This window comes from Pinus tabuliformis, chromosome J (assembly GCF_031772625.1).
Source record: "Pinus tabuliformis cultivar Carrire ecotype Pingquan chromosome J, CPIR1, whole genome shotgun sequence".
NCBI classification, from domain to species: domain Eukaryota; kingdom Viridiplantae; phylum Streptophyta; class Pinopsida; order Pinales; family Pinaceae; genus Pinus; species Pinus tabuliformis.
The window spans coordinates 1205870719-1205886281 of record NC_142295.1 but is presented as its reverse complement, the minus strand read 5'-3'; the positions used below and the strand labels follow the sequence as shown (position 1 = coordinate 1205886281).

Genomic DNA, 15563 nt, shown 5'->3' with positions numbered 1-15563 from the left:
GAGCAATAACACCAGCGTCCTTGGTTGCTTGGGGCTGAGTATACGAGCTACATTCAAACCAGCAATAACACCAACATCCTTCATTGCTTGGGGCTGTGCATCAGTAAAATAAGTTGCGCAAGCCCACAAGTTAATAGTCCCGATGCAGTCAACAATTGGTTACCCACAAATACATTCAAGCCAGCGATAACACCAACATCCTTCGTTGCTTGGGGCTGTGCATCAGTAAAATCAGTTGCGCAAGCCACAAGTTAACAGTCCCAATGCAGTCAACAATTGGTTACCCACAAATTTGACTTAGTATGTCCGGGTGAGTCAACGTGGCAGACCCAGCTGGGTCTGACTGGGACAGGCCATGCCCTCAGACCCAACAGTTACAAGATCACTGGAAAAACAAGCACAAGTTTGACTCACTGACTCTGAACAAGTCGACTTGGCAAACCCAGCGCCTCATACCCTGCTTTTCTCCAGTGTTTTAACAAACTCAATACAATGCATTTTCAATAAGATAACTACAGAGACTCCATTAATGCTAATGCCTACACATTGAAACCTGATTTTACAAAAAGTGAAATAATTGTAGAATGACTAAAAACATCATGCACAAATCTAGCAGACTTGCTGAGATCTAAGAAAATGAATGTACCTCGAAGAACATTATAATTACACATCACTGATAGTAGCGGATTCTTATGTGTTCCGTAACTCATTGTTTAATTTATGACCAAAGCAATAACATGGAAACAAAATGTACAAACTTATCATATCAAACATCTTAAAATGAAAAAGGGTACAGAGGGAATTGACAGGAATTGTGAGAATCCATAAATTTGTCTCTTAAAATATGTGCCACAGCTGGATATTGAATCCTCAAAAGCAATGCCCATGAGAAGAACCTGAAAGGCAAAGTTCATGATGTAGCGTCCAGCGAGACAAAAGGCACCTCAATACAATAATACATTACCTTGCAGCATCAATGGAGCTATGCTAAACCTCTAAATAGCCTACCACAAGGAAGGTACATATACTTGCTCCTTCAGATTCTGTGTTGCGCTTTCAGTTGGGAATCCCCGGACAGCACCAATTGTCCATTGTGCGATAATCCCAGCACAAATAGCAAATCTTAATTGCTTCTCCAACAGCACTTGATCATCATATAGCTCCGGTTGTGAAGTCAACTTTCTGATAATGCCTGCAAGACATACACAGTTACTAACAATGTTGAACTCTGCATCGACATATCATCCTTCTATTAGAAGTATAAGAACTCTTCAGATAGATCCTTGAGCAATGTGACTGCATTCAATGACTACCTGCTACAATAGCATCACCCGAACCAGTCCTATCACACGTGAATGGCGTGACCAAAACATCTTCTGTTCCTATTACTGCACCCTCAAATGTAGGTGTGTAGTAGTGTATGCGGAAGGTGCCATCAGTGACAAACAGAATCTTTATGTTATCATGCCATAACGGCGCAATTTCCTCTCTTGTGTAATGATAACACCTCCGTCGTCGTTGCCTTTTTCTTTCTCCGACTGACTGTTCAGAGGAATGTGCATGGTATTGAGGCCTGTAATTCCTCTTTCGCTCAAAATAATCCTCTTCAATCAAAAATTCCAATTCTTGCATGGTTACCTCAATGACATTTGCCTCATTCCATGCACTCTGGATAAGTTTCCTTGTCTCATCTCGAGACCTCCAAAGTGGCAAAGGGAGGTTTACATCAAAAAAATATAACTCCCCCAAAATTCTTTTGACATTTTGATTGCAGCAAGAAGAGTGGCATGCATGGATTGTTCAAGAAGAACCATGGAATTGAAATGAAACATCCTGGTCTGCGTGAAAAGTTTAAATATTTAGTCACAGATAAAGACCATTTAACTCCACCTGTGGTTATCAGCACATAGTGATTACAAAGCAGTCTGCTTCTGTAAGATGATCGAAAAATTGGACCAAACCAAAAAAATATAAAAAATGGGAAAGGTCAAATATATAAAAGGGGAAACTAATCAAGCACATGAGATAAGGAAAATGTTGCCGAAAAAGAAGTTAGAAGCATACGTTTTGTGTGGATGACTATAAGAATACCTCTTTCAGTATGTCGCTGTTAATATCAGAAATGTGAAAACCATCTTCTGCACATGGTTTGACACATTCCATTCCTAATTTTCCTTCCCGACGGGTTACCTTCATGTAGGAAACTGCTGTGGATGCATAAGGATCAAATTTAACACCACGAGTTTGGACACCTACTTTACCCATAAATGCTACTCTACCTCCCAACCTTACAAGTGCAATAGCAACATTGGATGGTGGTCCTCCCAGTGCCCTGACAAATTCTGGAGGACTCCATTGCAAGCCCTTCCATGTAAAATACTTATCTTCATTCATTCGTCTGTCTGATGCCCTAACAGTAGGAATAAACTCATTCTGCGCCAAGCCAGAACAACATACCAAAGGAGGCCAATCATATTCAAAGTTATGATCATCCTCCTCACAATCTGCTTCCAACTCCATACTTTTTTCTTCTTTATTTTCAGCGGTTTTCTTTCTCCTACTCTTCTTAGGCACATCGCTCCCACTAACGTCTGCTGAAGTTGTTTTCTCTTCACTTTTTCTTCTCCTCGCAATCCTCTTGATAACAGGGGATGTCTTCTTTGAGCTTGAAACAGCATTACCTACTATTCCGAAAGAATCAGGTCAAGGGTAACAAAGGCAGGTAGCGATTCATTGTAGCATCCCACAAGCCCTCGACAATCACTACAACAAAAGAAAAAGTAAAAAAAACCCACAATGCGCTCATGGAGAAAAACAGAATACTTGAAACGACTACCCGTACTCCTAATTTCCTCACAAGTAAAGGAAACATTTATGCAAGAAAACAGCTACCTTTCTTTCTACGCTTTTGAAGTGGCTTCTTCTTTTGGGGATGTTACTCTGACAATGCACAGTTTATGTAACTTTGCAGTCCTAGAGAGAACCAAATGAGGAACAAACAACATAGAACATTTTGGATTGGTCCTGCCCCTACAAAAATTGGGTGTCAGATAAGGGTTGAATGCAATGCCCTAGCTTATGAAATATTATTAGATGTCTATATTTTTGTATAAGCTATGTATCCATGTCAAACAGAAAACATTGGAAGTCCTGTTTTAGTTTGTGGAAACAGAGTAATAAAACACACACAGACATGGCAGCAGATGAGCAATGTTTTTGATGTCCACCGTAGAAAAGAGACGAACCTCAGAGGGTTAACAGCTCACCTGGGCATAACCGATGAATGAAGGGGAAGCGCAAGTAAGTTACGGTTGGTGAAGAAACACTCCATGGGAATTTGTTGCGGTGGACTAGGGTTTGAATCTGCAACTAGGGGAAACCTCCAAACCGATTATGTTTACCCTGACGTAGCAAGCTGGAGCGGGCCTGCATTTAGTCGATCTGACATCCCTTGTGAAGGAAAATCATAGATGACGAAGAAACGAGCGACTATAACACAGTCAGCACTGAAGGCAGCCCTATTTTTAACGGAGTAGTCTATAATGCGACAGTCAAAAAAGTTGTGCTTGGATTGAATTTTAACGGAGTAGTCTATAATGCGACAGTCAAAAAAGTTGTGCTTGGATTGAATTTTTTTGCAGTGATTCAGAATGTCAGGGATTTATGGATCATTTTAAATGATCTAGGAAAATAATGGTTAGAGTCTTCAGCAGCAGGGGAGTATCGTTTCTGTGCCCCGTACCTAATAGACTAAAATTTTTCTCAAAGATCCCGTCCTTCGTTGCAAATTGCACCGCCCAGGCTAGGGCAATCTGCTCGTTTTGCCGTCGGCCCACGAACTAATTGACGGCAAAGGCGATCAGGAAAGTGACGCAGAAGAACTCTATGTAGTAAGACTGAGGGCCCGCGGGGATCAGAGTTTTTGTATCAGGGTCAGGTTCAATGCACAGGGATCAGAGTTTTTGCATAACAGGGCCAGGTTCAATGCACAGTAGAATTCGAAGGTGAAATAATTCAATTAATATTTGGAAGAGGTGAAGCAACTCAATTAATATTTGGAAAACGCAGTCAAAGTGCCGTGCATGCTTCACAGATTACACTTCAAATCAACAGTTGAAAGTAAAGAGCAGGATAAAAATGTTGAAAATTGTTGATATATAAAAAGGCTAAAAGTGTTTGACAATTGTTGATGCATAAAAAAACGCATATTGTAATAATGTTATTGTGTTATTTAATTTATTCCATTCTAAAAAATAAAATTTTATGTTGTTTGTATAAATCAATTTAAGAAGAGTGAGACCATTAGATAAAGAAATGTTCAAGTATATGTTTAGTTTTTTATTTACAGGTTCATATGATGTTGATTTGAAGAAATATTAGAATTTATTTAACGAAAATGTTAATTATGGAGTTAAGATATGAATATAATATAGATGAAATTATATCATTTACTTAAAAAAATAATAAATTAGATAAAAAATGAGGATATGAATTTTTTTAATTTTAATTATATTTATGTAAATTTAAATTATAAAAATAATTATAAGAAATATTAAGATAAAGTGTAAATTTATGTAAGTTTTAATTTTGTAATATATTTTATAAAGATTTAATGAAAATTTAAATGTGGAACATTTTTAGCAAAAGTTGAATGTAAGTGCAATAAATTGAATAACATTTTCCAAAGAAGAGAAACAAATGAGAACACCATAAAATGGAAACAATGAACATGTAATTTTGATTCGTTTTCTGAAAATTATAATGATAAATGATGGGTTAATATGAACATTTTTAAAATATAAAGGAGAAAAAAAACTTCCAATGAATATTTAAAAGGAAAAATGGGAAAAAAAATATCATGCATCTTATTCAAATAATGAAAAGAAATAATAAAAAGGCTAAACCTTGTGCATGCAAACCTAAGACAAGGAAGAAAACATGCAAACAAAATATTCAATGTTCAACACCAAATTGCAAAAGCTTTCACTTTCAAATAAGTAACATTTCAACTTTTTTTCCAATATGATCCATATTTTGGGGAAGATTTTGTTTATTTGAAGGCTTACCGTTAGCACTTTCCAGAAAGAGAAACAAATGATAAGTATCACATTATAGAGTAAGACTTTTAAGGTAATTGGTCTTATAGAAGATTATAATGATAAATGATGTGTTCATATGAGCATTTTTAAAACATAAAAGGAGGAAAAAAAATGTCCAATGGATATGAAGAAAAAGTAGAAAAAAAGATCATGCAACTTATTCAAATAATGAAAAAAATAATGATTAAAGACAACCTTATGCATGCAAACATAGGACAAGGGAGCAAACTTACACACAAAATACTGAATGTACAACACCAAATTGCAAAAGCTTTCACTCTCAAATAAGTAACATTTTAACTTTTGTTGAGATATTATGGTTATAACTTGTAAGTAACACGATCCATGGTTTTTGGGCCCTCGTGAGGAGTATGTATTGTGGTATTAATGCTTCAGCTCTATTGATATTAGTGATGTAATTCGCTTTTTGATATTAATATAAATTGTTTCCAACTTACCAAAAAAAAACATGATCCATGATTTTGAGAAGACTTTGTTTATTTGAAGGCTTTCCATAGCCACTTTCGAAAAAGAGAAACAAATGGGAATGACATAAATTGAAAGCAATGACCACGCAATTTTTATGACTATAAGTATCACATTATAGTAAAACTTTCAAGGTGGTTGGTCATATGAAAGGTTATAATGATAAATGATGTGTTAATGTAAACATTTTTTTTTTGATGAATTGAAACAATTTGCATTCATAACCAAAACAAAGTTTTACATTGGGTACATCCCCATTATTACTACATACCCCCAAAAATACTAAAGAAACTAAAAGCATTGATCACCCACATTTCAACTACAAATTAGAAGATGCTCATCAGTACAACATTTGCCAAATCTACAACCCAAATAGAGATTGTTTCAAGATTACAGAGACTATATTCAAGCCCACTATAGTGTTAATACATACCATGGATCCAGAATAACCGATTCTGGGAAGGAGAAAACCAGCTAGTGAAAAATATAACATTTTGTCCAGGCCTAACTACAATCTTCCACAACAACCTCACCAAAAGATACGCAACAAACCTTCACTCGATAAAATCACCAAGATTTGTACATAGACATCCAAAAACCATGAAGTGTATGAGGGGAAATATCAAAACGAGGAAGAAGGTAACATAAAGTTCAACAATTGTAGCATTGTATAATGTCTGCAGCACAAAATGATCATTAACATCACCAGCAATAGGAAAATCCATCCATGATTCATAGCACAAGAGAGCCAGAGCCATGTTAAACTATTTTACAAAGTGCATATGGGACAACAACCCAGAAAAGAGTCATATGCATCAAATCATAAGATTGTCCACAAAACCCAGAGTAGACATAACACTCCACAGAGAAGTATTGAAACCTTATTAACATCAAAACAATGAGGATTGTCCACCACTGCACCAGAAATAGAGTACCCATAACAAAAGTCCATCTAGAGTTCACAAAAGGTGCAAGATACTGATTTCACCACTGAAGAATCCATAAGAAAAGTGGTAGGGGACTAAACACTTTCCAAAATGCATCAAATAGACAATGAGCATAATTTTAGCACATTTCACTTCAGAGCCAAGATGATAAGCAGACTATCATGGAAAAATTATAGCTGAAGGTTGCATGACCAAAAATTTAAAGTAAAACTTCATGAATCCCAATATCACTAGTCTTGAGCAAAGGAAATTGTAGTAGGAGTTTTCCCATTATCAACTAGAGGATCAGTGAGATCACCAAAGGAAGATCCACTCACCAGGAAGCCTTCTACATGAGCTAAGAGATAATCCACCTTATCCAAACAATACCTTTATTGTGAAGCATACATTTAATATCCTCCAATGAGAAGAATATATTATAGACCTCCACTTTTTTATATTTTAATATCAAGTGTAAAAGGGTGGTCATTCGCTAGTGTGAGGCTACTGAATTCGTAAAATGAAGTCTTCTTTTCCTAAATCTGCTAGGGTATGATACCCATTTCATATCCTACCCCACCAACTTAGAATCTGAGTGATAAGATGCTTGCCTCTTTACTTTCCAACAGTAAAATTTCCTTCCTAACTTCCAAAGGAACAACATCAAAGAAGGTATTAACAAATTCAGAGGCAAAAGGTTGGCTTCTTTTATTTTCGGCATTGCCTCCTCCACCTCTCCTACTACATATCCTCTGCCTAGGGGGCGTGAGTGGAACAACCAAGGAACATTGAGAACAAGAAGGAAAAGAACCTCTGCCTTCAAAGTAAGAAAAGGGACAAGATACAACACCCTAAACTCCCAACCTAAAGGCTATCAAATAATCACCCAAAAGCTATACAACGAGATCAAATTTGAGCAAATTTTCAAGCTCCTTACAACGCAAAAACATGGCATAGCCCCGCAAATAATAGTAGAATTATTTGAAGCATATACTTAGTCCAAAAGAACTATGACAATGGTTAGAACCCTTAACTCTACCAATTGACACGAGACTATGAATAATTTGAACAAATTGAAACAGAACAAATAACCTAGAACCTAGAACATAAGACCCAAATAGTAAACCCTTTTGAAAGCGAATGTCAATAGGACAATTCCAAGTTACCCAAAATTGGCATTAAGGACTCTAACAAATAGAGTAATGGAGAATCTAACCTCGAGAAACTAGGGAAGTAAAATGAAAAGATAGACTTGACAAAACCATAACACTAATCTAGAAAAGGAGAAATGACAATCTTTATTAATTTAACAATCTTACCAGAACAATGAGTCATGGCCCATCACACTCCATCTGATGGAGTAATTTATTGTGCCACCCCTAAAAGAAGAAGCTAATGTTGAATGAGTTTAAAAAAAATTGTGCAAAGGAAGGCATTCGATGGGAGTTGAGTTGACAACACCCCATAACCCACAACATAATGGGGTGGATGAGAGGAAGAACAGAAGTATTATGGGAGAAGCAAGGGTGTTGTTGCATGACCAAAGCCTACCTTTGAACTTGTGGGTTAAAGCATGCAACACAACGGTCTATTTGCAGAACAGGAGTCCTAGCGGGATTCTTGTCATGAGTACACCAAAGGAAGCTTTTTCAGTGAAGAAGCCAAATGTGTCACACTTCAGGATCTTTGGATCATCAATTTACTGTCATGTTTCCAAGGAAGCAAGGAAAAATCTAGAGCCGATATTAGAGTTGGGCATATTTATGTGGTACACAGACACACCTCATTACCATCGTGTGTACTTGTCATCTCTCAAGATGACAGTGGTCAAAAGAGATGTGAAATTTGATGAGGAGAAGGAAATGAGGTGTTCTCTTGAGAGGGAGCTTCAGTTGCAGCCTAATCAAGAGATTTTGGCTCGAAAGGAAGAACCTTAGGAAGTGGTGGAGCAGTCACAAGTAGAGGAGCAGAGAGTGGAGACATCCACTCAAGAAGAGACATTCAAGGGAGGAAGGAAGTGAACCTGGGAAGCTAACATATTATTGCAGGATGCTAAATAGAATGTGGGAGAACCCACATCATGGCGCAGGTAGAGGAGGTCATCAAATTGGTACACTGGCTACATGGCTCGATGAGTGAGCTTGTAGAGACTGAGCCATCCTCATTCGAGGAAGTTGTAGAGAAACTAATATATGTTGTTGCTATAATAGATTAATATGATTTAGTTGTTAGAAACAGTGCTTGGGAAGTGGTTCAAAGACCAGTAGACAAATCAGTGGTTGGTTCAAGATGGTTTTACAAGGTAAAGCATGCAACTAGCAGTAGCATAGAGAAATACAAGGCCAGATTTGTGGCCAAGGGGTTCTCTTAGGTTGAGGGAATTGACTATGAGGAGACCTTTTCACCAGTAACAAGGTACTCATCCATCAAGTCAATTCTAGCACTGTCAGCACAGATGGGGTGGAAGATCCACCAGATGGATGTGAAGACAACATTCTCAATGGATTTATTAAGGAGGAGGTGTATATTGAGTAGTTAGAGGGGTTTGAGACCTTTGATAGAGAGTCGCATGTGTGCAAACTCAAGCGAACATTGTATGGACTCAAGAAACAACTTCATGCTTGGTACACCGGGATCAATAGTTATCTCACTGTTTGGGATTCACCAAAATTGAAGGAGATGAAAACCTTTATCACATTGTGGTAGAAGGTAAATTATTGATTATTGTTTATATGTTCATAACTTGATCCTTACTAGTGATGATAAGTTGATCAGATCTTAAGAGGACCTTGCAAGAGAGTTCGAGATGAAGGACATGGGCCTCATGCTTTACTTCCTTGGTTTGGAAGTATGTGTAATGCCCTCTTCCCACATCTACCCATGTAACCAGCCAACCAGGGTAAAAATGTGACAAGAGGCTACTATGATGGGATTCAACCTCCTATGTGACCTTAAGGAAGTGGAATCGACTGAAGCACAACATACAGACCTTCCACGTCAGCAACAAGAATCCCAGGAACCATCCCAACCTCTTAGGTAACTAGCCCTAGGGTCCCACTGAGTTTTTAGACCAATTAACCCCCAGATGCTCCCATGATCTGGGCATGTATGCGTCTAGAAGGCTATGGAAGCTCCCAAAACATGGTATGTTAGCGTCCAAGGACTATTTTTCTTAGTGTTGTGCCAGCATCCCTGAGATTTGAGACACTTTTTCGGCAAGCCTTTGACTAGACCCCTACTAACCATGATAGGCATTTCGGCAAACATATCACAAATATGTAATCTTTTGGAGTAAACATCATATATGAGCATAGGGGTCTCATACTTATCTGAGAATCTTGAAGAAGCATTGTTCCCTTATATCATTAGTTGCATTATCATCTATTAGGCCATAGATACACTATCCATTCATTTACAAATCAAAACATGAGGAGAACCATACATCATCATTGTCATAATACATTCTTATAACCAAGCTAATAACAACAGAAATATCAAGGATATATCGGCCATAGAATCCACATATACACTAATATAATACTCATGAAATAACAAGGAGAAATAACCTCATATTAATTATGCAAAATCCAACCTGGTATGGAACTACCACATTCCAATCGACCATAGAATGGCTGAGCCAATATTCTCTTCAACCATTCACCCTCTTGCCATATTCCAAGCATGAATTTGGGATCTCATAAAACATATCAATCCAAAAGTATCTAGGGATTCCAGAGTGTAACATCCCTGGTGAAAATTCCATGTAAATATATATAAGGCCATGATGATGGGACACGTATTCCAAGTTGAATGGTGGGGGAAACATCCTAATGGGTGTTGATTCTGTTATTATGGCTAAAGAAAATTGAAAAGGATAATGGAAAAGGATTTGGAAAGAGGCATGAGGCATTTATTGGCATTTTATGTATGAAAATAATGGAAATTAGGAGAAAATTAAGGTGAAAGGTCACAGATTGCATGTGAGGAGGGAAATGAAGGAAAATAATGGAAAATGAAGAAAATAGAGGCCTAATTCATAAAAGTCTTCTGAGGATCAGTTGGTAACCTTTTTTTCAGTTCAGTGTTGGAGCTCTCTCTCACTATATTCTCTCTCATACTCTTGGAGACTTAGAGTTTTCTTGGAGCACTCTTGGAGGGTGTGGCATACTTGGATTCTTTGAGCAAGAAGGAAAAGGAAGAGTAGGAAAGAGAAATAGGGCATCGGATCAACAACTACATCAGATTTTCTTGCAGGTACCAAGTTGCATGTATGTTTCCTTCACTAGGTTTGGCATGCATGGCATTAGCATGTGGATTTTTGTTTGTGATCTGTCATTGGCATGGAGGATGGCCTGGATTGACGGGGGATTTCCTAGCCTTTCCATTTCCTGGATAGCCATGGTGATTGTGGTTTTATTTCCTTTTTGTGTTTTTGGTTGGTTCTCATGTTTCCTTAGCTTGGGTTGAGTTAATAGTCTCGTAGCCTTGGTTGGACAAACACTCTAGAGCCCTGGAACAACTTGGGTTGGACAAACGCTTTGGAGCCCTTGGTGGGTTAAGTTACTATTCTCATAGCCTTGGTTGGACAAATGCTCTAGAGCTCGGTAAAAGTTGTGGGTTGAGTTACTAGTCTCGTAGACGAGTTGGAAAAATGCTTTGGAGCCCCTGATGGCTGGGATGGAGACTGATCTGATGATGGTTTTGTGATGTCCGATAGTGAGTGGAATCATTGTTTGATGGGTTGAGGTGGATGGCCTCTGGAATCCCTGGATGAGTTTTGATTAATGTGTTCTATGAGATCCCACATTCAGGCTTGGAATATGGCAAGGGGGTGAATGGCTAAAGAGAGATTTGGCTCAGCCATTCTACGGTCGGGTGGAGCGTGGAAGTCCCATCCCGGTTTGGATTTTGCATCATTAATGAAAGGTTATTTTTTCTTGTATCTCTACGAGAATTATGATGGATTATATGAGGTTTATATGGTTGTGATTTCATTGGTATTTTTGTCCCTATTATGTTCATTATTCACATATTTTATGACAGCAGCCACGAGTGTCTCTCATCATGTTCTTAATTGTTATTGAATTATCAATGTATCTATGACCTAATAGATGAAATGGAAGTGAATGTGATAAGGAGACAATCATTCATAGCGAATCTCAGATAAGTATGAGACCCCTATGCTCAGATCTATTATTTACACCGATAGGTTGCATATTTACTAAGTGTTTGACAAAATGCCTGTCATGGCTAGTAGGGGTCCAATCAAGGTCTTGAACAAGTATTTGCTTTAGTACTGTCACTTCCATGTTATTTTACTAATTTGAAGAGATGGTTCAATTATGGGTAGTGACCTTGGCTTTAGCACTGAAAACGTAGCTCAAATCTCGGAGTTGCTAGCATAGCACTGATAAACTGGGTCTCTTGTCACTGGTTGGCAAGCCTGTGAGAGCGACTATAGGGTTACAATCGCATGCATGCCTTGTCATGGGAGTGACTTTGGGTTTAATTCATCTACATGCTAGGTTAACTCAAGTTTGGGCACCTAGAGTGGTGGGTTAGCTTCTGGGGGTCCTAAAGCACCTAAGGAAGGTCTGTGTGTTGTGTTTCCATTGATTCCATTTCCTTAAGGTTACCTAGGAGGTTGAATCATATCATAGTGGCCTCTCGTCGCATGTTTACCTCGGCTGGCCGATTTCTTGGGTAGATGTGGGAGGAAGGTGTTACAAAGAGGTATCAAAGCAAGGTTTATCCCTCAGACTGGATGGGTTGTGTGTTGGTCATGCATTCATGTCAATTGCATGTGTTCCTTATGTTTATAGTCCATGTGCTTGTTGTATTTTCATGGTGTTGATCATGGTTGTAGTGATGTTGCCATGTAAAAGCTGATGATGTTGATGTTAGGATGCATCGTCATGAGTGTATGGTTGTATATGAATTTGTTATGCACATCAATGTTCACATGTTATTAAATGCACATGAGGTGGTTGTTGTTGTCATGCATGAGTTCATGGTTTGTGTAGTTGATATGGTCATGCATTGATGACTAGAATCAAGCTAGAATGATGTGTATACGGTTTTGTACTAATGTGTTATATGCCTATATGCATTTGTTATGCATGTGTGGTCTTGGTGCTATGCATGAATAGTAGGTCAAAAATTCCTTGTGATGTCACAATATGCAATTTAGGTCATCATGGTGCTATTGGTTGTTATGATGTTAATGTGTTGGCTGAGATAGAGCAGGAGATGCAGATCATCATAATGAGGTTGCAGCATTAGAGTTTGGGGTAAGAGAAGATCGTTATACATGTATTGTATGTTTGGTATGCAGGTGTGTAAGTCAAGGATTGTTATATGCATTAGGTTTATATACATTAGATTTATGTACATGTTTTTGATGTTATGGTTACATACATGATAGATGATAGTTGATTAGTATAGTCACATGCACATGTGTCATGAATGATAGTAACATGTGGTTTTATGTATTGTTATTTTTGTTTTATGTTAGATAACTTGATGATCATGTTATGTGTTGTTGATGAGTATGCTACAGGTTAACTTGTTGTTGTTATATGATAGTCAGCTTTGATTATTAGGTCATATATTGTTGATGGGCATGTTATATGTTCGGTGATTGTTGTTATATGTTAGTTAACTTGATTATTAGGGCTATGTTGACGGGCCAAAAATGTACCGCCAATGAGTAAGGGGGTCTCCCCGGTGTGAAGTCCCAATTAGACCTCACACCGTTTGGGATAGGAGCCCCATCTGGTATGTGGGCCCGATTGCCACCATGAATGTTTTTTGCTCTTGGTTATCAAATGAGAAGGTGCCAGAGTGGGGTGGGAATGAAGTGCTCGGGCAATGAAACAAAATCAGACCAAGATTGACAAATTGCAGAAAGAGATTTAAACAAGTCACAACAATGATAAGAAGAGATGAACGATGAGGATGATTAGTTAGCTAAAACCCCATCGGACATAATAAACAAGAACATGCCAAAGGTCAATTGTGAAGTAGTTCACAATAGGTCACCGACATGGCAAGGAACAAGTAAACACAGATTCTAAAGCGAAACATACATGCAACCACTATGTATCAGTACATAACATCTCGCGTATATGAGAGCACTCATACGGATATGGTGAGGTACCAGACAACTAATACAACCACCATGAGTCAGCATGGGAATCAGAGCAATGGGAAAAATAAAAAATCTTATTAATGTTGTTGCAACTTCAAATACATATCATGCAACTAGTCAATACCCAACAATGGAACATGGACTGTTCATACCATCACCCAGTGTCAAAACCCTAGCGCTACTGCAAACCCACTCTCCTAGCTATCAAGAGCTGAGTGCCCTTAGCTCTCAAGCATCAATCCACTATCTCTATTAACCTCAACTCAAGTGCTAAAAGTCTTCCCCCCCCCGTCCGTTTTAGTGAGGGATGAGGACACATTTATAGATGTCAGGTGACCATCCACCTACCATGATCTTTGGCCTTCCCTCGTGCCCTTTCATCTACCTTCATGCCTCTTGAGCTTTCTCACTACTCTCTCATGTATACTTCCTACTAAAGGCTTGATTTCTCTCATATTAACTACTGGAATCATAGGAGAACATTTACATATTGAGAGAAGAGAAAATATGGGGAGAATAAAAGAGGGTTGCTAGGAACCCTCATGTTGTCGCGCAACTAAGATGAGCTACTAAACAGAGTTGTGATGCATTTGTTGTGTTGAATGTTGATTTGCCTACTCTTGTTCCTACCATCATAGGTGACACAATGCTTCGAGCATCTACATGGATCCATCTAGCTTGTTTGTCGACACCCTTAATCGCACAGTTTCTTACAAAAACCTTAGCTTTCTCCATGCAAACCTTCCACCTGCAAACAAATGACATGGGTCATAAATACTTTTCAACAAAGAATGATTTAAAGCATAGGTACTTGCTTGAAAGAAAACACTAATTGGGACCCCTGTATAGTCCCCTTCCATGTAATGGTTTTGTCGAAACAAGTGGCCTTTACGGGGTTTTTTCTAAGTTTCTTCAATCATGTCATCATCTATAGATCTGTTATTATCCTTAGAACCATGGGTGAATGCAGCCTCGTATTCTTTCAATGTCAAAAGGCATAGTGCTTTTAAAACTAGATGATGTTTAGAAATGTCTCTCGAAACCATAGTAACAAACTCTTTCACAACATCAACCCTACAGCACATACAAAAATTGATTAATCATCAATATAAGTTTACTTTAATAAAACAAGTAGCAAATATTATAAAAAATAATAGGAAAAAATGTATGGCTATGAGATACTATCATCAAGATGGCTTGGCCTTCCATAGCCTTTAAAAGGGCTCTCGACATTCTTTTTATCACCCCTTTAATATGCCTTTTGGGATGCATCCCAACGCATTGTTTGATACTGTATGTTTATCGATGTATAATCCAACCCTTTGGATTAGTCAATTAGGCTTTGAAAGTAGTGCATTCCTCCTGCTTTCGTTATCTTATATTACGAAGAAAACATATTTGATGGGCAAGGAGCTAGATATGTTTTCCTTAGGTCCCAAATTTGGTGAGGTCACACAATCACCATTTAATGGAGGTCGCATTTTCTGGAAGCAACGTTGGATCCTTGAAATGTGACCTTGCGACCTGCAATTTTGTCTCCATCGCATTTCGTAAAGGAAAGGTAGGTCGCAAATCTAGCAAGGTCGCACAGTCGCCATTTAATGGAGGTCGCATTTTCTTGAAGCAACGTTGGAGCCCTGAAACGCGACCTTGTGACCTGCAATGTTGTCTCCGTCGCATTTCGTAAAGGCAAGGTAGGTTGCAAATCTGGTGAGGTCGCACAGTCACCATTTAATGGAGGTCGCATTTTCTGGAAGCAACATTGGAGCCCTGAAACGCGACCTTGCGACCTGCAATGTTGTTTCGATCACATTTCATCAAGGCAAGGTAGGTTGCATAGTCACAGAGTAGTTCGGGTCGCATTCTCAGGGCATGGTGTTAGGGCCTCCGTCGAGATCTTGC

General features: G+C 38.3%; 1 pseudogene across 1 annotated transcript; it reads right to left on the bottom strand.

The window, feature by feature from the left end:
• Positions 1–809: 809 nt before the first annotated feature.
• Positions 810–2703, bottom strand: LOC149231464 (fructokinase-like 1, chloroplastic pseudogene; annotated as a pseudogene). Its single transcript, XR_016248425.1, has 3 exons — positions 2092–2703; positions 1314–1838; positions 810–1192 (listed from the first exon to the last, which is right to left on the bottom strand). The product of XR_016248425.1 is annotated as a fructokinase-like 1, chloroplastic pseudogene (transcript).
• Positions 2704–15563: the final 12860 nt, after the last annotated feature.